Raw genomic sequence first — 21123 nt, forward strand, 5'->3', positions numbered from 1 at the left:
CGGGCGGCGGGCGGGCGCGCAGTGGGCACGCGGGCCGCCAGGGGGTGCTGTCGGGGCGCGCACGGCCCTGCGGGCGCCGGGGCGCGGGCGAGCGCAGCCAGGCCGCCCGGGAACTTTTTCCTCCCGCTCCCCCTGTGGCCCCCACGCCGAGCCGCTCGCGCCTCTGTGCACCGGGCAGAGCGTTTCCCGCGGTCACAGGCAGCGCGTCCGGGTGCGCGGCAGGGCCGGTCCCGGTGCCGCCCCGCCCGCGGCTGGGCCGGGAGAGGCGGACTGGAGCGCGGGCGGCGCGGCCGGGAGGCGAGCGGAGCAGGCCGCCCACTGCGGCCCGAGCGCCGGCGCGAGGAGGGGGCGCGCGGCCCCCCTCCTTCCTGCCCGGCGGGCGGCGGCCGACCCGGACCCCATGGCCTCCCGGGCCTCGGGGCCGCGAAGCCGCAGCGCCAGGCCCAGGGCCCCCGAGTGAGCGGCGCGAGGTGAGCACCGAGCGCGGGCGGCGGGGGCGGCGCGGGCGGCAGGGGCGGCGGGGCGAAGCCGGGGAGAAGGGGGGCGCGCAGGAGCCCGGCCCCTGCTTTGTGTGGCGCGGGGGGCGCAGGGCGCAGATGGCCGAGGGGGAGCGCAAGGTGGGCGCCCGCGCCGCGGAGGGGGCTCCGGGAATGCGCGCGGCGGCGGGGGTCCGGTCGGCCGTGGACCCTGGGAGCGCGGGTCGCGTGTGGCAGGAGGCCCGGCGCGCTCGGGAGCCGAGTGTGTGCGGGGCGTGGGGTGGGGGCGCGGGGCGTTCGATGGGCCGGAGCGGACCTTTGTGCGCGCGCCCCGTGGGGGGCGGGAGGCCGGCGCCTCCGCGGGGGACTCGGCGGGCGGGGGCCGCAGCCCAGGAGCCAGGGACGCGCGGGGCGGGCGGGCCCGCGTGGGCGACGCGGCTCCAGGGCTCAGCGCCCGCGGCACCGGGGCAGGCGCCGGGCCTGCGCAGGCCGCCACCCGGGGAAGCTGCCCCGAGGCCGGGCGCCCCGACGCGGCCAGGCCGGGCTCGCGCCCTTCGGAGGTGGCGTGACGTCCGGGCTCCAGACGCGGGAGCCCGTGTCCCCAGACAGCGGCGCGCGGTCAGGTCCACGGCCCCCGCGCAGGGGCACCGGGGCCCGGGGAGACCGACGTCCCCGAGCGCGGGGGGCGAGGGATGGCAGGACACGGGGTGACATTTGGAGCCTTGGTCGCGTCGGAGCCGCCAGGCCCGAGGCCGCTGGGCCCGTGGTCCTCCTTCCGTCCGGGCCGGCGGAGCGGGCCTCCTCCCGGGAAGCCGGGGCGGGGGCGCGGGGGCCGCGGCTCTGAATGGACCGACGGGTAACAATGCGCGTCGGGGGCGGGGGGAAGGGCGCCCGCGCTGAATGGCGGCCCGGCCGCAGCCTCCGCGCCGCTCCCCCCGCAGCTCCTTCGCTGGTCTCAGCAGCTCCGAGTCCAGGACCCACGCGGGACCGCGCGCCCCCCTCCCCGCGGAGTGCACCCCGCCCTGTTCTCTCCCAGCGCAGCGTCGTGTGAGGATTCAAGGGCGTTACATCTGGTTGCAATCCAGCTCTCCGGCTTCGCCGGGCTGCTCAGACCCCGCGCTGACGTCAGAGCAGGGGAATTACTTCTTTTTATTTTATCTTCTTAGATGTCTGCTGCCCTGGGAGGGGCGGGGGTTAGGCGAGCTCTGCTGTGGAGGCGCCAGGGCCCTGGGAGCCCCGGGAGGGGGGCAGGCGGGGGCGGGGGTTCTGCTCCTCTTCCCGCACCGCCGCCTGAGGTCAGGCTCACCCTGGGTGGGACCGCCTTCGCTGCAGACAGTGGGGGCCTCTGACTGGCCCCCCTCATCTGGAAGCTGGGAAAGAATCCTCTAGTTTCCCACCCCGCCCCTTGACCACGAGGGTGCGTGTGGTGGGCCCGGGAGCTCCCCGAGGACATCCTTAAGTGCACAGAGAAGTGGCCATTTGTGACATAGAGAGCAGACATTCTTGGTCAGGGAGATTCAACCCCAAAATTCTGGCAAAGGCTCTCAAAAGCAAGGGCCTTGGAGGGGAAGAAAGTATGCCAAGGGGCGGCGGGGCGGAAGCTGACTGGGGAGTGGGCCCAACAGGACAATTCCCATAGCCAGGCCCCCCGACCTCCTACTCAGCAGCCACTCCACCTCCACACTCCCCCCTGGACCCAGAGGCCTGGCAGGCCGGGCCCTCGTCTGATTCCTCTTTAGACTAACCAGTCTGCACCGGTGGCTTTCGAATGCTTGCCAGTGGCCTGTGGTGAGAAATACATCTAGGCCCCACTTGTTCTCCCCAGTGTGTAGCTCAGCCAGGGGTTAGGGAGGAGGGGTTAGGGAAGTAACGCTTGCTTCCACTTCCTCTGTTGACCTGGTACTTTATATTCTAGTCTGTCTAATTTTTTTAAATTGCTGGATGCAACTCACTGACTTGACTTTACAATCCACTAATGGGTCATACCCAGGGTTTGAAAATATTTATAAAATATTATTCTGTTGGGGTGGCATTGATTGTATAGGTTCAAGTTACATCTCTATGACACGTCATCTGTGTCCTGCACTGTGTATCCCCCAGTCAAGTCATCTTCTGTTAACATATATTTGACCCCCTTTACCCTTTACTACCCTTAACTCCTCGAATTTTCTCTTTTTTAATTACACAGCACGTGGGTTTTTCTTCTCGTGCGAAAAATGCAACAAACAAACCCCAAAGTACATAGAATAAAAGTGCCCTGCGCACCCCGCACAGGTACCCAGTTAACAGTTGGAGTACATCCTCCCAGACACTTTGCTGCTCACGTGTGCATCTGTCATGCATACGAACCCCTCATTTTCTTTTACCCCAAATGAGAACCACCTCAGGCTCCCATTCTGCAACTTCCTTTTTCCTTTCCATTTGTCCCTGTGAGGTCGCAGGGTGAGGTGCTTTAGGGCAAGGCTTTGGGTTGACTCCTGGCTCCACTGCACACTGAATGAGTTATTTACGTCTCTGTGCCTCAGTGTCCCTATCTGCACAATGGGAATAAGAACTGTCCTGGCCTCACAGGACTACAGTGAAGAGTTAATGAGTTAATTACTATCAACTATGGAGCAGTACTTGTCCCTGTAAATGCCAGTTGCCACTATCGTCATTACCATTCTGTTTCCATGGCAGCCATTGCTTTTAGTAGCTGCCTGTGGCTGTGGCATGGCTGCCCCCTCTCCCCCTTCTGATGTGGGGCTCTGCAGGAAGGAGGAGGTGGACGCTGTGTGCACAGAGCGGTGCTCCTGTAGGCGAGGCATGGGGCTCGCTGGCCCCCAGGGAACAAACATTTTCCAGGGACCCACTGTGTTGAAGGCCTCTGCTTACTGCAGCTGCCCCCAAGAGGTCACACAGCCCAATAGGTGGGTGAGACCCGGCTAATACCCACAGGGCAGCACTGTCCTGGGAGCCATGGCAGGGCTTTATGCAGGGAGCAGGCCCCCTGTGACGGCGCCATGCAGGCAGAAATGGGGACGAGGCGGGACAGAGCGGAGGGCAGCATCTTGGTAAGACTTGCCCAAGGGAAGAAGAGCAGAGGGAGATGGTGGATGATCCCGTGCCAGGTGGGAGGGACAGACAGCCTGAGCCTCAGGATTCAGGAGCAAGTGTGCCCAGTCATGGCCAGAGTGGGGGCTTCCTGGAAGAAGGGGCTTGGAGCAGGGCTTAAGGCACAGGTGGGTAAGAATGAGGGGGATTCCTGGCAGAGGGAACGCACAGCATGTCTTTGGAGGCTGAAATGGACGTGACCTCTACGGTGGCCAAGAGGGTGGAACTGACTCAGAGGAATGGTGGCAGAAAAGGCTGGGCTGTTGCTGGGCCTCCTCGCTGGCCTCCCTGCCTCAAAACTGTCCCCTCCCAGAGTGGGCCATGCTACCGCCTGATCTTTCTCACCCCAGCAGATACTTCCCGTGGCTCATGCTGCCTCCTGGGTGAAAGTCCAGCCCAGAGTCTTTCCCCGCTGCAGGGCCCTTTCTGGCATCATTGAGTCCCCTCCCTCCAGCCCCAGCACAGCCCTTCTTCCCAGGGTGGCCATGTGCACCTCCTGGCCTGTTTCTTCCACTAGGATGCCCTCCACCTTCCTCCCTACCTCCCAAGACAAAACAGAAGTCTCGTCTCTCCCTTCTCTGATGGTTGATCCAGAGGGAGCGGGAGTCAAGGTAGAAGGAGAGGGAGGCGGACAGGAGAGGGAGAGGGGGAGAGACAGGCAGAGATGGGGGGGGGGGGGGCGGGGGGAGATGAGAAAGAGTGAGGGAAATGCTCTTGTTGCTGAATAGTATGCTTAGACTCAGGAAAGAATTATCCAGGAGAACTATGAGTTCTCATGACCCTGAACATTCATCGGTTCACTCATTTGTCCATCTGTCCCTCTATTCAGCGGACAGGCCCTCAGTGTTTGCTCCCCAGCCCTGTGCACACACCTTCCAGCCCTCCAGTCTGTGGGCCAGGTGGAGAGTGAACATATAGTTTCTGCAGAAAGTGATCATGCTCAGGAGAGGAGAGAGCAGATGCCAGGGCCAGTGTGTGTGTGGTGTGTGTGTGGTGTGTGTGTGGTGTGTGTGTGTGTGTGTGTGTGTGTGTGTTTGTGGTGTGTGTGCGTGCGTGTGTGTGTGTGTGTGTGTGGTGTGTGTGTGTGTGTGTGTGTGGTGTGGGTGTGTGTGTGTGTGTGGTGTGTGTGTGTTTGTGGTGTGTGTGTGTGTGCATGTGTGTGTGTGTGTGGTGTGCGTGTGTGTGTGTGTGTGGTGTGTGTGTGTGTGTGTGTGTGGTGTGTGTGTGTGTGGTGTGTGTGTGTGTGTGTGGTGTGTGTGTGTGTTTGTGGTGTGTGTGTGTGTGGTGTGTGTGTGTGGTGTGTGTGTGTGTGTGGTGTGTGTGTGTTCGTGGTGTGTGTGTGTGTGTGTGTGGTGTGTGTGTGTGTGTGTGTGTGTGTGTGTGTGTGTGGTGTGTGTGTGGTGTGTGTGTGTATTTGTGGGGTGTGTGTGTGTGGGGTGTGTGTGTGTGTGTGTATGTGTGTGTGTGTGTGTTTGTGGCGTATGTGTGTGTGTGTTTGTGGGGTATGTGTGTGTGTGTGTGGTGTGTGTGTGTGTGTGGTGTGTGTGTGTGTGGTGTGTGGTGTGTGTGTGTGTGGTGTGTGTGTGTGTGTGTGGGTATGTGTGTGTGTGTGTGTGTGGTGGGTGTGTGTGTGGTGTGTGTGGTGGGTGTGTGTGTGGGGGGGTGTGTGTGTGTGGGTATGTGTGTGTGTGTGTGTTTGTGGGGTGTGTGTGTGTGTGTGGTGTGTGTGTGTGTGGTGTGTGTGTGTGGGGGGGGTGTGTGTGGTGTGTGTGTGTGTATGTGTGTGTGTGTGTGGTGTGTGTGTGTGTGGTAGGTGTGTGTGTGGGGTGTGTGTGTGGTGTGTGTGGTGTGTGTGTGTGGGTGTGTGTGTGTGGTGTGTGTGTGTGTGGGGGGGGTGTGTGTGTGTGTGGGGTGTGTGTGTGTGGGGGGGGTGTGTGTGGTGTGTGTGTGTGGGTGTGTGTGTGTGTGGTGTGTGTGTGTGTGTGGGTGTGTGTGTGTGTGGGTGGGTGTGTGTTTGTGGGGTATGTGTGTGTGTGTTTGTGGGGTATGTGTGTGTGTGTGTGGTGTGTGTGTGGGTATGTGTGTGTGTGTGTTTGTGGGGTATGTGTGTGTGTGTTTGTGGGGTATGTGTGTGTGTGTGTAGGGGGGGCACTGTTAGGAGTTGTGGGTTGAAAGCCGGGGTGGTGGGCATCTCCCCTCTCCTCTTAGGCCGAGCCTTACCTGTAATTGGGGAGGGTGGACTGTTTGGGCTGAGAAGTAGGGGACCGGTGGGGAGGGCTGACAGAGCAGGGGCAGGGGGCTTGCTCGGAGCCGGAGCGTTGGACAGGCCCCAGCGGGGGTCTCAAGAGAAGACGTGCAGACTTGACAGAGCCCCTTCCTTGGAGACGGGCCTGTCTACAGTGCAGTTTGGTGGGGGAAGCACTAGATTTGGAATCAGGAAGAGGTTTAGCTCCAACTGCTGCTTCAGGCAAGTCACTTCCCTTTCTGAGCATGGTTCCTCTCGAGGCCCTGAGCTTGGGGTCTTAAACGCAGACATGGGGGTTAGGCCACCTCGGTTCAAGTCCAAGCATCTGCTCTTCTCTGAAGCTCCATAAGCCACTTTAAAACGGGTGGAACCCCAGGCCCTCCTGGTTACACTCAGTTCGTGTGGCTGTCACTCTCATTGCTGAAGGACTTCGCATGAGGAAGAGCTTGCTCTTCTTCCGTTCCCATCCATCCAGGTGGCGTCTAAACCTGTGAGGTAACACCGGCCAAACCAAGTTTCTTTTCCAGCCAGGTTGAAGCTGATAGATTGAGTGGGTCTGTTACCCTTAGTAGGGCAGGTAAGATTATAGTTTTCTGGCCAGAGTTTATTTCTAAAAAAGGGGTTTGCTCCAGCAACTCTTGACTTCCAGGCAGTGAATGTGGCGGTATAACCACAAACTCATTGGTTCATTCATTTGTTCGTTCATTCATAAATCACATTGCATACCAGGGTGCTGGGAGCACAGCCATTAACACGAAGCATTTCTGATACAGCATAGTGGACAAGCACATGTATTTTGGAATTCAGCTGCCTTGTACTTTGCCATGTGCTAACTTGGGCACGTTATTTTCTTTACTCAGTCTGTAAAATGGGGAAATGATAGCACCTACCTCAGTGAGTTGTTGGGAAAATCAGTGAGTTAATGCAGATAAAATATTTAAAACAGGGCCTGACGTGGAAACGGCTTGAGAATAGGCCCTTCTCTCCATTGTTTGCATTCCTGCCCTGAAGAATCGCACAGACCAGCTTGGTGCTGACAGAGGCCAGTCGCAGCCAGGACTTTCCTGAGAGGGTGACGCCTGGGAAGGGGGTGGTGGAGAGCCGAGCACCTGCCCGGGCAGGCCAACGTCTTGCATCAGCACTCCTTGGCCCTCCTGGCCGTCAGACCTCTCCCTGGGCACCTGGGAGCTCAGCGGGTGAGGATGAGGGTGAGGGCTGCGGGGCCAGAGCCTAATTCTGCCTGGCACCAGGTGGGCTTCGGATCTAAAGAATTTCAGTATCAAATATCGAAGCTGAAAGTGTTTACTGATTGACATCCTACATTGCCAGCGGCTGCCAGACCATACCTGGGTGTCCTTAGACATCAGGTACCTCCAGCTTTTTTAGCTCTACTTCCTCATTCATCAAACAGTAAAACTAATAGTACCTACTTTTGTTTTTAAAAGGGTTCAATGAGATGGTGCCTCTAATGTACTTAGCTGTACTTGACACGTAGCAAAGTACTTAATAAATATTGCCTATTAGTAATAACAGCCCTCAGAAAACGAAATTTGTAAACGAAAAAATGCCTGAAAGATTTCTTATTGGTGGCTACAGCTCCTTAGAAATGGGAAGTTGTAAAACTTCACTAGCCCTATAGGGCAAAGAATTACTACAATGACTGGAAATATACTGAGGCTCAGAGAAGTTTAGCTACTGTAGCAAAGTCACACAGTAATTCAGGATGGGTTAGGGAAGGGGGAACCACACTGGATTTTAATACTGTGCTTTCTGATGCTTTGATAGTTATTCCTTCATCAAACAGTTATGGACAATCAGTATTGATATACAGCTGAGGTCACATGGGCCTGTCTTCTGAAAGCTTCTGGTCTGATGAGAAAATGAAATTTATACATGATTATAGTAAGAGGTAAAGAGGTAAAATAAAAATCACCTGTTCTAGAGGGGGAACCAAGATGGCAGTGTAGGTAAATGCGATACTCACATCCTCCCACAACCACATCAAAATTACAACTAAAATACAGAACAGCTATCATTCAGAACCACCTGAAATCTGACGGAATGGAAGTCCCACAACTAGAGGAGTAAAGAGGAAAGCTCGTTGAGATTGGTAAGAGGGGCAGAGGCACAAAGGCACGGAATGGGCTGGTCCGACACCCACGTGTGGTATTTTTTTTTTTAATCAGAAGGGATATCTTGGTTGTGGAGGCCACCTGTGAGGAGCAAGGTGTCCCATCCCCACCCCACCAGACCCCTCAGCCCAGGGTTCTAGTGCTGGGAAGAGAAATCCCCATAACTTTGGACTGTAAAAACCAGCAGGGATTGTGGCTGAGTGACACAGATGCTGCCAGAAACCCAGGCAGTACTCTTAAAGGGCCGGCACAGACTTGCTTGGACTTGCTCCCTCTGAGCTCCAGCACCAGCTTGAAGGATCCAGGGACATACAGGGAGGAACTAAATTGTCTGTCATCAAGGCAAGAACTTGGGAGCAGTTTTCTCCCAGACAAAAGTGCTCCCAGAGATATTTGTTCTAAGCTGAGACCCCCCCCCCCCCCCCGCGCACCCCCCCCCCACACACCACAGAGCTGACTGACAGATGCCATATCTGAGTCTCCGTCAACCTGGCCCACAACTTCACCTGGTACTGGTGATTCCCTGAGACCCTGCCCCACCCAATTTGCAGCCCCACCCAAGCTGTTTGCAGCAGCTTTTCCATACAAATGGCCTGTCCTGCTTCAGGCTTCAGAGTTTCCTAAAATCTCTCAAATAAGCAGCAGCTGGACTCATTGTGCCCCATAACTCTCAATAAGTGTCTCTAGGCCCATAACTAGCAACAGCCTGCCTTAGTTCACAGTTTAGCTTCTCATGGGCATCTCCATGCTCAACACAAGTAGCAGCCATCTGCAGATTGCTCTAGCTTGTGCCGGGTGGCCCCAGGTAGGGCACAAGCATGACTGACTTTGCACCTCCTGGGAGGCCCCAGAGCCAGTGCACCCAGAGGACAGCTTCAGGCCACGCCAGATTACAACTCTACTACATCCACAATCGACACACTCAAGGGGCAGACTTGGTGAGCTCCAAAGCCTCACAGAAGCAAGTCCTGCTCCATAGAAGTGTCTCCTGCACAGGAGCTCTTCCACTGTATTCACAGTTGGTCCTCACAGCCAATTGGCTTGGATGTCATTTCCTCCCAGTGATGCCAATAGCATTCAAGCTCAACTACAACAGGACAGTACACACAGCCCATACAGAGGTGCACCTAGAGTGCCCAGCCACTTTGCCCTACAGAACACCTACTACACAAGGCCACTCTACCAATTCTAGGAGACATAGCAGCTCTACCTAATACATAGAAACAAATACAGGGAAGAAGCCAAAATACGAGACAAAGAAACATGTCACAAATGAAAGAAGAGAAGAAATCTCCAGGGAAAAAAAATATAAAAAAGGTCTAAATGAAATCAAAGCAAGCAAACTGCTAGATACAGAGTTCAAAACAATGGTTATAAGGATGCTCAAGGATCTTCATGAGAGTTTCAAGGAACTTAGTGAGAATTTCAATGATCTTAGTGAGAACATCAAAAACATGAAAAAGGACCAGTCAGATGAAGGATACACTAACTGAAATGAAGAATAATTTACAGGGAATCAACAGTAGAGGATGCCGAAAATCAAATCGGCAATTTGGAATATGAGGAAGCAAAAAAAGAAAAACAAAAAAACACCCAATCAGAAGAGCAAAAAGAAAAAAGAATCCAAAAATATGAAGATGGTATAAGGAGTCTCTGGGACAGCTTCAAGTGTACCAACATTTGCATCATGGGGGTGCCAGAAGAGAAGAGAAAGAGCAAGATATTGAACACCTATATGAAAAAAATAATGGTGGAAAAAATAGATTTACAGGTCCAGGAAACTCAGAGTCCCAAACAAGAGGAACCCAGAGGCCCACAGCAAGACACATAATTAAAATGCCAAGGGTTAAAAACAAAGAGATAATCTTAAAAGTAGCAAGAGAGCCTGGCTGGCATGAATCAGTGGTTGAGCATTTACCTATGAACCAGGAGGTCATGGTTCGATTCCAGGTCAGGGCACATGCCCGAATTGCAGGCTCGATCCCTAGTATGGGGCATGCAGGAGGCAGCCGATCAATGATTCTCTCTCATCGTTGTTTCTATCTATCCCCCTCCCTTCCTCTTTCTGAAATCAGTAACATTTAAAAAATAATAATAATAAATAAATAAATAAATAAATAAATAAAAGCAGCAACTAAAAAAGCAGTTATCTACAAGGGAGCACCCTTACGATTGTTAGCTGATTTCTCAATAGAAATTCTGCAGGCCAGAAGGGAGTGCAAGAAATATTCAAAGTGATGAATAGCAAGTACCTACAATCGAGATTACCCAGCAAACTATCATTTAGAATTGAGGGTCAGATAGAGAGATTCACAGACAAGAAAAAGATAAAGGATTTCATCACACCAAACTAGTATTACATGAAGTGTTAAAGGGTCTGAGGAGAACGAAGAAGGAGGATACAAAAATATAAATAATAAAATGGCAGTATAAAATGGTGGCGTCGTAAAATGCCTGTACTTGCTACCTCCCATAACCACATCAAAATTACAACTAAAATACGGAACAATCATCATGCAGAACCATCTGAAAGCTGGCTGAATGGAAGTCCTACAACTAGAGAAGCAAAGAAGAAAGCACATTGAGACAGGTAGGAGGAACAGAGGCACTGAACGGGCTGGTCCAACACCCATGTGTGATGTTTTTTAATTGGGAGGGAGTTCGTCTCTGCGGAGAACACCCATGAGGAGCAAGGGGTCCCACCCCCACACCAGCCCCCCAGCCCAGGGTTCTAGAGCTGTGAAGAGAAGTCCCCATAACTGTGGGCTGTAAAAACCAGTGGGGATTGTGGCTGAGTGACACGGAGGCTATGGGAGACCCAGGTGTTCTGTTTAAAGAGCTGGCCCACAAAATTATTTGGACTCCCAGCATCAGGTGGCTCTGGGGACCCAGAAACATACAGGGAGGAATTGGATTGTCTGGCATCAGGGCAGGAACTTGGGGCGGCTTTCCCCAAGATGGGGGTGCTTGTAAGGGTCATTGTTACTGTGCTGGGATCTCCCCTGTTGTAAGGCTGACTGGCAGCTATACCTGAGTCTCCATCAGCCTGGAGCACACTGTTCGCTCCACTCTGATGATTTCCTGAGGCCCAGCCCTATCCAATTTGCAGGCCCACCCCAGCTGTTTGCATCAGTTTTTCCATATGAATGGCCTTTCCTGGCTCAGCCTTCACACTTTGCTAAAATCTCTCAAACAAGCTGCAGCTGGTGATGGTGTGCTCCAAAGCAATCAATAAAAGGCCCAAGACACAGCACTAGCACCAGCTTCCCTTGATTCACAGCTTGACCACACCTGGGCACCTCTACGCCCAATACAAATAGGAGAAATCTGCAGATCTCTCTGTAGCTCCTGTCAGGTGGCCCCAGGCAGTGGCTGACTTTGTACCTCTGTGGAGGCCCCAGAGCCAGTGCACCTGGTGGACAGCTCAGACCATAACGAATCCACAACTCCACACATCCACAGGCAACACACTTAGAGGCAGATTCGGTGAGCACCAAAGTCCCACTGATGCAAGTCCTGCTCCAGAGGGGTGTCTCCTGCACAGCAACTCTCCCACTGTAGTTGCAGCTACTCCTCCCAGCCAGCTACTCCTTCCAGTTGGCCTGGAGGTCAACTCCTCCCACTAACACCAATAGCAATCAAGGAAGCGAACTGCTGGATACAGAGTTCAAAATCATGGTTATAAAGGTATTAATGAGAGCTCAAGAATCTTAGTGAGAATGTCAAAAACATGAAAAAGAACCTGCCAGAAATATAGCAATTGGAATATGAGGAATCAAAAAACACCCAATCAGAAGAGCAAAAAGAAAAAACCCCAATATATGAAGATAGTGTAAGGCAAGCATGTCAAACTCACGGCCAGTGGGCCGCATGCCTCATTTGACATGTTTGGTGTAAGGAGCCTCTGGGACAACTTCAAGTGTACCAACATTCGCATTATGGGGGTGCCAGAAGGAGAAGAGAGAGCAAGATACTGAAAACAGAAAACTTCCCCTACCTGGTGAAAGAAATAGACTTACAAGTCCAAGAAGCTCAGAGAGTCCCAAACAAGAGGAACTTAAGGGCCCACATCAAGACACATCATAATTAAAATGCCAAGGGTTAAAGACAAAGAATTTTTTTTTAATTTTTTTTTGTATATTTAAAAAAATCTTTATTGTTGAGAGTATTACAGATGTCTCTGTTTTCCCCCTCCATTGCCCCCCTCCACCCAGTTCCCACCCCACCCCACCCCAGGCCTTCACAATCCTATTGTCTGTGTCCATAGGTAATACATAGATGCATATAAAATCTTTAATCTCTTCCTGCTCCCAACCCTCGTTCCCTCTGAGAATCGTTAGTCTGTTCCATTTCCATGCCTCTGATTCTATTTTATTCACCAGTTTATTCTGTTTATTAGATTTCTTATTTGTTTATTTTGATTTTTAGATTCAGTTGTTGATAGATAAGTATTTATTGCTTTTTTATTGTTCATATTTTTTATCTCTTTCTTTTTCTTCTTCCTTTTCTTAAAGAATACCCTTCAACACTTCATGTAATACTAGTTTGGTGGTGATGAACTCCTTTAGCATTTTCTTGTTTGTGAAGCTCTTTATCTGATCTTTAATCTAAATGATAGCTTTGCTGGGTAGAGTAATGTTGGGTGTAGGTCCTTGCTATTCATCACTTTGAATATTTCTTGCCACTCCCTTCTGGCCTGCAAAGTTTCTGTTGGGAAATCAGCTGACAGTCATATGGGTGCTCCCTTGTAGGTAACTCACTGCTTTTCTCTTGCTGCTTTTAAGATTCTCTTTTTATCTTTAACCCTTAGCATTTTAATTATGATGTGTTTTGGTGTGGGCCTCTTTGGGTTCCTCTTGTTTGGGACTATCTGTGCTCCCTGGACTTGTGAGTCTATTTCTTTCACCAGGTAGGGGGAGTTTTCTTTCATTATTTCTTCAAAGAGGTTTTCAATATCTTGCTCTCTCTCTTTTTCTGCCACCCCTATAATGTGAATGTTGGTATGCTTGAAGTTGTCCCAGAGACTCCTTACACTTGTTCATATTTTTTATTCTTTTTTTTTTTTTTTTTTTGCATTCTCACTAAGATCCTTGAAAATCTCACAAAGCATAAAAAAAAAAATTCTCACAAAGCCCCTTGGAGGTCTCAAGAAGATCCTTGCGTAACCCTGTAACCGTGGTTTTGAACTCTATATCCAGTAGTTTGCTTTCTTCCATTTCTTTCATTTGTGACATGTTTGTCTCCACATTTGGGCTGCTTCCACGTTTGTTTCTATGTATTGGGTAGAGCTGCTATATGTCTTTGAGTTGGCAGAGTGGCCTTGTGTAGTAGGTGTCCTATAGGGCCAGTGGCTCAGCTTCCCCAGTCACCTGAGCTGGGCACGCTAGGTGTGCCCCTGTGTGGGCTGTGTGCACTGTCTTGTTGTAGTTGAGCCTTGATTGCTGTTGGTGTCAGTGGGAGGAGTTGACCTCCAGGCCAATTGGTTGTGAGGACCAGCTGCCACTACAGTGGGAGATCTGTTGTGCAGGAGACACCCCTATGGAGCAGGACTTGCTTCAGTGGGGCTTTGGTGCTCACTGAGTCTGCCCCTTGAGTGTGTTGCTTGTGGGTGTGTAGAGTTGTAATCTGCTATGGTCTGAGCTGTCCACCAGGTGCACTGGCTCTGGGGCCTCCACAGAGGTACAAAGTCAGCCACTGCCTGGGGCCACCTGACAGGAGCTACAGAGAGATCTGCAGATTTCTCCTATTTGTATTGGGCTTAGAGTTGCCCAGGTGTGGTCAAGCTGTGAATCAAGGGAAGCTGGTGCTAGTGCTGTGTCTTGGGCCTTTTATTTATAGGTTTGGGGCACCCTGACCAAGCTGCAGCTTCTTTGACTGAAGCCTGAGCCAGGACAGGCCATTCATATGTAAAAGCCACTGCACACAGGGTGGATGGGGCTACAAATTGGTTGGGGTGGGGGTCTCGGGGAATCACCAGAGTGGAGCAAACAGAAATGGCTGTCAGTCATCCCTGAGACCAGGAAGCCCCAGCACAGGAACCATGACCCCTGCAAGCACCTCCATCTGGAGAAGGCCTCCCCAAGTTCCTGCCCCACTGCCAGACAATCCAGTTCCTCCTTGTATGTGTTGGGTCCCCCAGAGCTGCCACCTGGCGCTTGGTGCTGGAGCTCAGAGGAAGTGAGTCTATGTAAGTTCATGCGCTGGCCCTTTAAGAGGAACACCTGGGTCTCCCATAGCCTCCGTTTCACTGAGCCACAATCCCTGCCGGTTTTTACAACCCATAGTTGTGGCGACTTCCCTTCCCAGCTCTGGGACCCTGGGCTGGGATCTGGTGTGGGGCCGGGACCCCTTGCTCCTCACGGAGGCCTCTGCAGAGACGATCTCCCTCCTGATTAAAACACGGCACACGTGGGTGTCGGACCAGCCCGTTCTGCGCCTCCGTCCCTCCGATGTGCCTTCTTCTTTGCTTCTCTGGTTGTAGGACTTCCACTCAGCCAGCTTTCAGGTGGTTCTGGATGATGATGGTTCTGTATTTTCGTTGTAATTTTGATGTGGTTGTGGCAGGCAGTGAGTACAGGCGTTTACCTATGCCACCATGTTGGTTCTCCCAAAGGGAGAATCTTAAAAGCAGCAAGAGAAAAGCTGTCAGTTACTTACAAGGGGGTACCCAGACGACTGTCAGCTGATTTCTTAACAGAAACCTTGCAGGCCAAAAGGGAATGGCCAGAAATATTCAAAGTGATGAATAGCAAGGACCTACACCCAAGATTACTCTACCCAGCAAAACTATCATTTAGAATTGAAGGTCAGATAAAGAGTTTTACACACAAGAAAACACTACAGGAGTTCATTACCACCAAACTAGTGTTACATGAAATGTTGAAGAGTATTTTTTTAAAAATATATTTTATTGATTTTTTACAGAGAGGAAGGGAGAGAGATAGAGAGTTAGAAACATCGATCAGCTGCCTCCTGCACATCTCCCAATGGGGATGTGCCCGCAACCCAGGTACATGCCCTTGACCGGAATCGAACCTGGGACCCCTCAGTCCGCAGGCCGATGCTCTATCCACTGAGCCAAACCGGTTTCAGCGGAAGGGTATTTTTTAAGAGGAGGGAGAGGAAGAAGAGAGGAGGAGGAAGAGGAAGGAGGAAGATTAAAAATATGACAATAAAATGGCAACAAATACATATCTATCAACAACTGAATCTAAAAATAAACAAACAAGAAATCTAATGAACAAAATAAACTGGTGAACCTATGGACACAGACAATAGGGTGGTGAAGGCTGGGGCAGGTTGGGAACCAGGTGGAGGGGCAACAGGGAAAAAAGGGGGGGCATCTGTAATACTCTCAACAATAAAGATTTTTTTTAAAAAAAGGAAAAAACGTCATCTGTTGTATTGGGGGGCGGAGGGGAAGAGTCATGCATTCATTCCCTGGGGAAGGGGAGCACTGGGTCGGGCTTGGAGCAGTGGTTCTCATGGTGCAAACGTTCTCGGACTGACAAAGTCCTCAGGGGACATCCCTCGTGGGCAGAGGCTAGAGATGCTGCTGAGCACCGCCATGCCTAGGACAGCCTCCACAACGCAATCTGCCCACATGTCAGTGCCACGGGGGCTGCGGAACCCGGAGAAATAGTAGTGGCCAAGTCTGGGCGGTGAGCGCACATTAAAGAAATAATTGCACTTATGTCGATATAATTGTAATTGTGTTGCAAGCTGAGGAGGTAATGTGGGGAGTGAGGCAAGAAGCTTTCCACTCTGTGGCGGGGATGACTTTCAGGAGGTCTGTCCAGGCAGGAGGCAGAAAGTCAAAAGGTGTCTGGTGGGAAGGGCGGGCCCCTGGGTGTCGGAGGGGACAGTAGAACATGACCCAGCCTAAAGGGCTTCCAGAGGTGGGGAAAAGATGAAGGCCAGAGGACCTCTCTCCTTGGTCTAGTATAGGAGAACTACAGCTCCCAGCGTGCTGTGTTTTGGGGGACAGAGCCAAGGGGGCCCAGCCTCTGCTGCTTTTCTCACGTGAATCCCTCTGATAGGTGGGGAAGAGAAGCAGGAAAAGAGAAGAGAATGAACAATGTTTTCATTTCAAACAGATAGGGTGGGAAGTTGGGAAGGAATCGGGTTTAGGATACCTTTGAGATAAGCACAGAAAATCACCACTGTGGCCCAAAATAGCACTAAAAGCAGACGTGCCAAATCAGACTTAATTGAGTGGCTCTCTCTTCTTGAGTCCAGCAGGATGTGGAGGGAGCTGGCTTTGTTCCCTTGGGGTAACATTGTCCCCTGGGGCCCCGCTCTGGCTAATTAAACATAGAGGCTCTGGTCTGGGGGCAGGACAGGAGCCTGGGGAGCATTCCAGAGGCCAGAGGTGGTGACTGGGGGGATGCCTGGCAGCGGGCAGGTGGGTGAAAGCGGAAGTGGAAGGGGCCTGGTTCCTCTAATTGAATGCATGCCTGTCTCTGGATGCTGGGGGATCAAGGAGAAAAGCCATCATTTACCGAGTGCCTGCTGTGGTGTGGGCACTGGTGGTTCTACGCCATAACTGCCCTGTAGATTGTCAGGGAAACAAGCTCAGAGAGGTTCAGTGACCTGCTTGAGGTCACACAGCAACCAAGTGGCAGAGCTCAGATTGGAGACTGGGAGGGTTGGGCTCCAAAGCCAAGCTCTGCCTGCTGGTCACTCGTTCACTTGGCAGATAGTTCGACAGAAGGGAGCCTGGGTTCTGACTGAGGCAGTTTAGTCTGTGGCTTTCTCGTGCAGCATCCTGTCCTGTCCAGTGAGCAGAGCCATTCCTGTATCCTGAAGTCACCGTAAGGGTTAAACTCTACCGGAGGGAGGAGGGAGGCCGGTCCAGCCCCTGGCCACCCAGGTGGCAGGGTGCCGGAAATGCACCCTGGTGGAGCCAGCAGATTGGGTATCTTTGTGCACTATCAGTGTTGGGTTTCTTCACTTGGAAGGAGAGGAGGTGGAGCAGGTGGTGTGGAATGTGGGTGTTTATTTTCCTGTTTCACCTCTGACAGGGCTTCCTGAGGCTCCGCAGAGACCTGCTCAGCACAGGCAGGACAGGCCCCACCAGTGCGGCCCACAGTGGGCCCTGTGAGCCCTCATCCCAGAGCCTGGGGTACCCAAGAACCCCAGAACGAGTAAGGGGGGGGTGAGGGCCATGAAACCAGGGCGACCCTCCCGGCCCCATTTACCTCCTTATCTCCTGGCAGCCAGGGGGTGGCCGGGAAATCAGGGGCAACCCTCCAGAGGGACAGACAAAACAAGGCTTTTTCCCCAGAGGAGGGGGCGTTGCCTGGGCCTCTCTGGCTCCCTCCCCCCGCCCCAGCCCCTGGCTCCGGCAGGCTCCCGCTCCACCCTCCACACTGGGAGGCAGGGAAGGGCTGCAAAGCCTTGGCAGTCAGGCCAACCTGGCCGGGTGCCCCTCGCACTGGGTGGACTGGAGGAGCCATGGCCGAATGGGGTGGCTGTGAGTCAGGGGTCACGGGAATGGCTGCTTCCGCCTTCCCTCAGCTGGCTGGGAAGGCAACTGGGAGAGGAAGCCAGGCCCACAGGTAGCAGAGAGACAGATCCAGGGGAGCCGCAGAGAAAGCAAACAAACAGGGCTTTGTGCGGCTGCCGACGGGCGGCTCGGACGGAAAGCCAGGCCTGCGGTGCCGGGGAGGGTGGGGGAGGGGCAGGCCATGGCTCCCGCGGCCCCAGCCCCCGGCCGGGCGGCCAGGAATCGGGATGCCACTCCGTGGACAGGCACCCGGGGCCACGTCGCCCCCTGACAGATCGCGGCTTGTTCGCCCGCCGAGCCGGGGCCGTCACCAAGAAGAACCGGGAAGCTGGGCGCCGGCCCGGCAGGGCGCTCGCGTCCCCCCCCGGTCCCCATTGTTGCGGGGCGGACACTGGGTAAGGGACCAGCGGGGGCTCCCGGGAGGGCAGGCGGGCCGCTCGGAGCTGTGGGCGCTCCGGGGGCTCTGCCGCCAGCACCTGAGGGACCGGGTTCGCACCGTAGAACCTGGCGTCCGGGCCCAGGCCCGGGGAGCCGGTGCCCCCGGAGTCGGGGGGAGAAGTCACGGAGCTGGGAGGGCGTGGCCTGCGGGGCGGAGGCGGGGCCGGACAGTGAGGGCGTGGCCTGCGGGCGGAGGCGGGGCCGGACAGTGAGGGCGTGGCCTGCGGGCGGAGGCGGGGCCGGGCAGTGAGGGCGTGGCCTGCGGGCGGGGGCGGGGCCGGCGAGGGAGGCTGTGGCTCCGGGCCCGCCTTCAGGCAGGGCGCCCGCCTCCGGGGCCATTTCCCCTCCTCCCGACCCGGAGGGCGCGGCCAGCGGCGAGCCGAGCTTCCAGAGCTTCCTGCCCCCGCTCCCCGCCTCCTACTCCCCACCCCCTCTCCCGGGCTCGGCGCCCCTCGTCCCCAACTCCCCGCCCCTCCCTTCCCGGGGTCCGGCCCCCCGCCCCCAACTCCCGGGCTCCCCGTCGCCCGCTTGGCCGTAGCGCCCACCATCTCGGCCGCGGCCGGGCGCCTCCGCGGACGAACCAGCCCCGCTGGGAGGGGCGGAGCCTCCGGTCGCCATGGCAGCGAGGGTCCCGGCGTGCTTCGCGGTACCGGGGCCCCGCCCCTTCGCTGACTTCGGGTTCCCCAGCCCGGCTGCGCACGGCGGCTCCTCGGCCGTGCGGTCTGGGGCGAGGGCTCCTCGGCCGGCCCGGCGGCGGAAAGGCGCTCTCGGGGCGCTCCGGCCCGGCCACGCTCCCGGAGCCTGCAGCCCGCTCTCCGCTGCCCCCGGGCCCGAGGGCAGGGGCCGGAGTGCGCTCCCCGCTCCGGGCTGGACCCCGCGCCCGCCGCCACCCACCCCTCCGCCCCCTGCGTCCGCTCCAGGGGCTCCGTTCCCGGCTCCGCGGAGGCGCCCACCCAGCTGAGCGGCTGCGCGCACCGGTCGAGGCGTCCTGGGGGCCGGAGTCCGGGGCCGCGCGGAGGGGAAGGGGCTACAGTGGGGAGGGACTCAGGCTTGAAATAAAACCATTTTCCAGTCCTAAGCATTTCTTTTTAATTAATTTATCAGATTATTAACATGTTGATTTTAGAAAGACCTACAAATACAGGAAAACAAGTAAAAATTCTCTGATTCCACCCATAGGACATAACTATTCTTAACATTGCTTTGTAAGCATACAATACACATAAATAGAGTAAATATAAAATACACTTGGTTTTGTAGGTAGTTGGTGGTGTTAATAGCTTTCCCCCCTCACTGTAAATGGAGGACAGGCTTATTACAGGCTTGGAAAATAGGACAAGTTAAAAACAATTCACTCATGCTCCTCGTCTCAGAGGTCGCCGCCTTTGACTTCTGCCTCCTGTTCATGATGGTTTGCTGTTTTCTGTGTGAGTATGCCTCACTTCGCTTGTAAATACCATTGACTCCTGCTTTTCTCAGTGTTGTATGTAATGCTCGCTTTTCCTGACTGAGGGTGTGGAAAGAAAAGGAACCACATTCTGGGAGAGCTTCCGCCAAGAGAGGGTCCCTCTGCTCAGCTCACCACCTGCGGCTGCTGGAGCTTCCCCGAGGCCACTAACTCTGATCAGCAGCTTGGGCCTCGGGCGCCCCCAGCCTGGACAGGGACATTGAAGGCTTGTGGGCCCAGTTGAGATTCAGACTCCAGCAGCAAGGGGCTCTGAGCGCGCCAGATGGGCAAGGGTGCAGCAAGGCCTCAGACCTCAGCTCGTCTGGGTCCTCCTGTGCCCAGCTGTGTTCAGACTCAAAGATCCCTTGTGGGTCCCTCTCTGTGTCCCAGAAGCCAGTGTCTGCTGCCCTGAGCACCTTGGCCTCTCCCTGGGGGCACGAGGGCCTGGCACCAGGTGGAGCCTCTGCTCGGCTGCCCTTACCCTGGCATGGCCCTGCTGTCAGGCCCTCTCTTCTCCCTCATTCCTGAACAGTGCGATCACAACACATGCAAGGCTGCGTGAAACAGGCCTTGGAAAATCAGTTGCCAGGGATGGATTGGCATTTAAAAGGTATCCAAGGATAGGGGGAGGGGGAGGAGCCAAAGAGACAAGAGCACGCAGGGCCCTGTTCCCGAGCAGCAGCTGGATGTAGTGGATGGAGAATCGCCGAATGCCCCCGTCCCTGGGAATCATATCCACAGCGCCAGACACCGGGTCCCACCGGGCCCCACCGGCCCTCGCCTGCTACCACCATTGTGTTCCAAAGTGAAAAGATGCAGAGCGATGTTGTGAGCCTGAAGCCAATGGCCCTATGAATTATACTCTCTGAACAGGTTTCTTCATTTATAAAATATTGAAGACACATTTTGCTTTACCTGTAGCAAGGAGGCAGTCAGGCTGGGGCTGAGATTGACGTTCAGAACACGATGTATTTATCTGGATCTGCTCCTCTGGACTGGGTGCCGCCTGTACTGTGGAGTGTAACCAGGTGGTAACTGTGTGTGCGGTTGTGCTCTGGGCTATGTGTGCAGGCGTATCTGTGTCTGTTCTGCGGGATTCTGTACACGGGAGGGGTGATGGTTCTTGCATGGTTGCATCCAGTGTTGGATCGCTGAGGATGTGCCCGTGAGAGGGATAGGTGCGTACAGTGGGGGTGTCTGTCCGACTGGCCGATGTGTGGCTGTGTGTGTGTCTGGGTAGCGGAGCTGCGCTGAGGGGCTGTCTGCCTGAGTGTGCCTTTGCGCTCACATGTGTGGTGGTGTCCACAGTGCTGGGGGCAGGCTGTGCTCCTCTGGGTCGTGCGTGTATCTGTGGGCAGGGGGCCTGGTGTCTGCCCGTGTGCTGTCCTATGTCCTGTGGTGTGAGGCCTATTGCTGGGTCCGTGGGGAGTGTGTGTAGGACTTTTCCCACCCACTCCATCAGTGGCAGAGGGAGTGGCCACTGGCTGCTTTTGCCCGGCCCTCGGCGCTGAGAGGAACTCAGTACCTGGCAACCCTGAGTTCTGCGACTGGGCCTCAGGCTCCAGGAAGAACTGCTTTGGCGCTGCAGGAACACCGACACCTCTGACCCTCTCCCTGCAGAACTGGGCCTTCCCTGGCCTGTAGTTCAAAGACCAGTGCGAGCTCAGGGGGCAGGGTGGCTTAGGGCCACGCTTCCCAGGTGGGAAACAGGTCCAGAGGGCGTACAGTCTGCTGGTGGCCAAATGCAGAGCAGGGCTCTCTAATACTCTGCTCTGGGACAGTCC

The 21123-nt window shown here is 54.8% G+C and overlaps 1 protein-coding gene across 3 annotated transcripts in view; it reads left to right on the plus strand.

Moving 5' to 3' along the window:
• The first annotated feature begins 235 nt into the window (after window positions 1–235).
• RAI1 (retinoic acid induced 1) overlaps window positions 236–21123 on the plus strand; it is a 116512-nt gene continuing 95624 nt past the window's right edge. For all 3 annotated transcript variants that reach the window (XM_070394950.1, XM_070394949.1, XM_070394952.1), the window contains exon 1: window positions 236–470. The gene's annotated coding sequence lies outside the window, so the exon portion shown is untranslated. The remainder of the gene's footprint in view (window positions 471–21123) is intronic.

The sequence above is a fragment of the Myotis yumanensis genome, unplaced genomic scaffold (assembly GCF_028538775.1).
Source record: "Myotis yumanensis isolate MYYU_CA2020_CCGP unplaced genomic scaffold, mMyoYum1.0.hap1 SCAF_16, whole genome shotgun sequence".
Taxonomy (NCBI): domain Eukaryota; kingdom Metazoa; phylum Chordata; class Mammalia; order Chiroptera; family Vespertilionidae; genus Myotis; species Myotis yumanensis.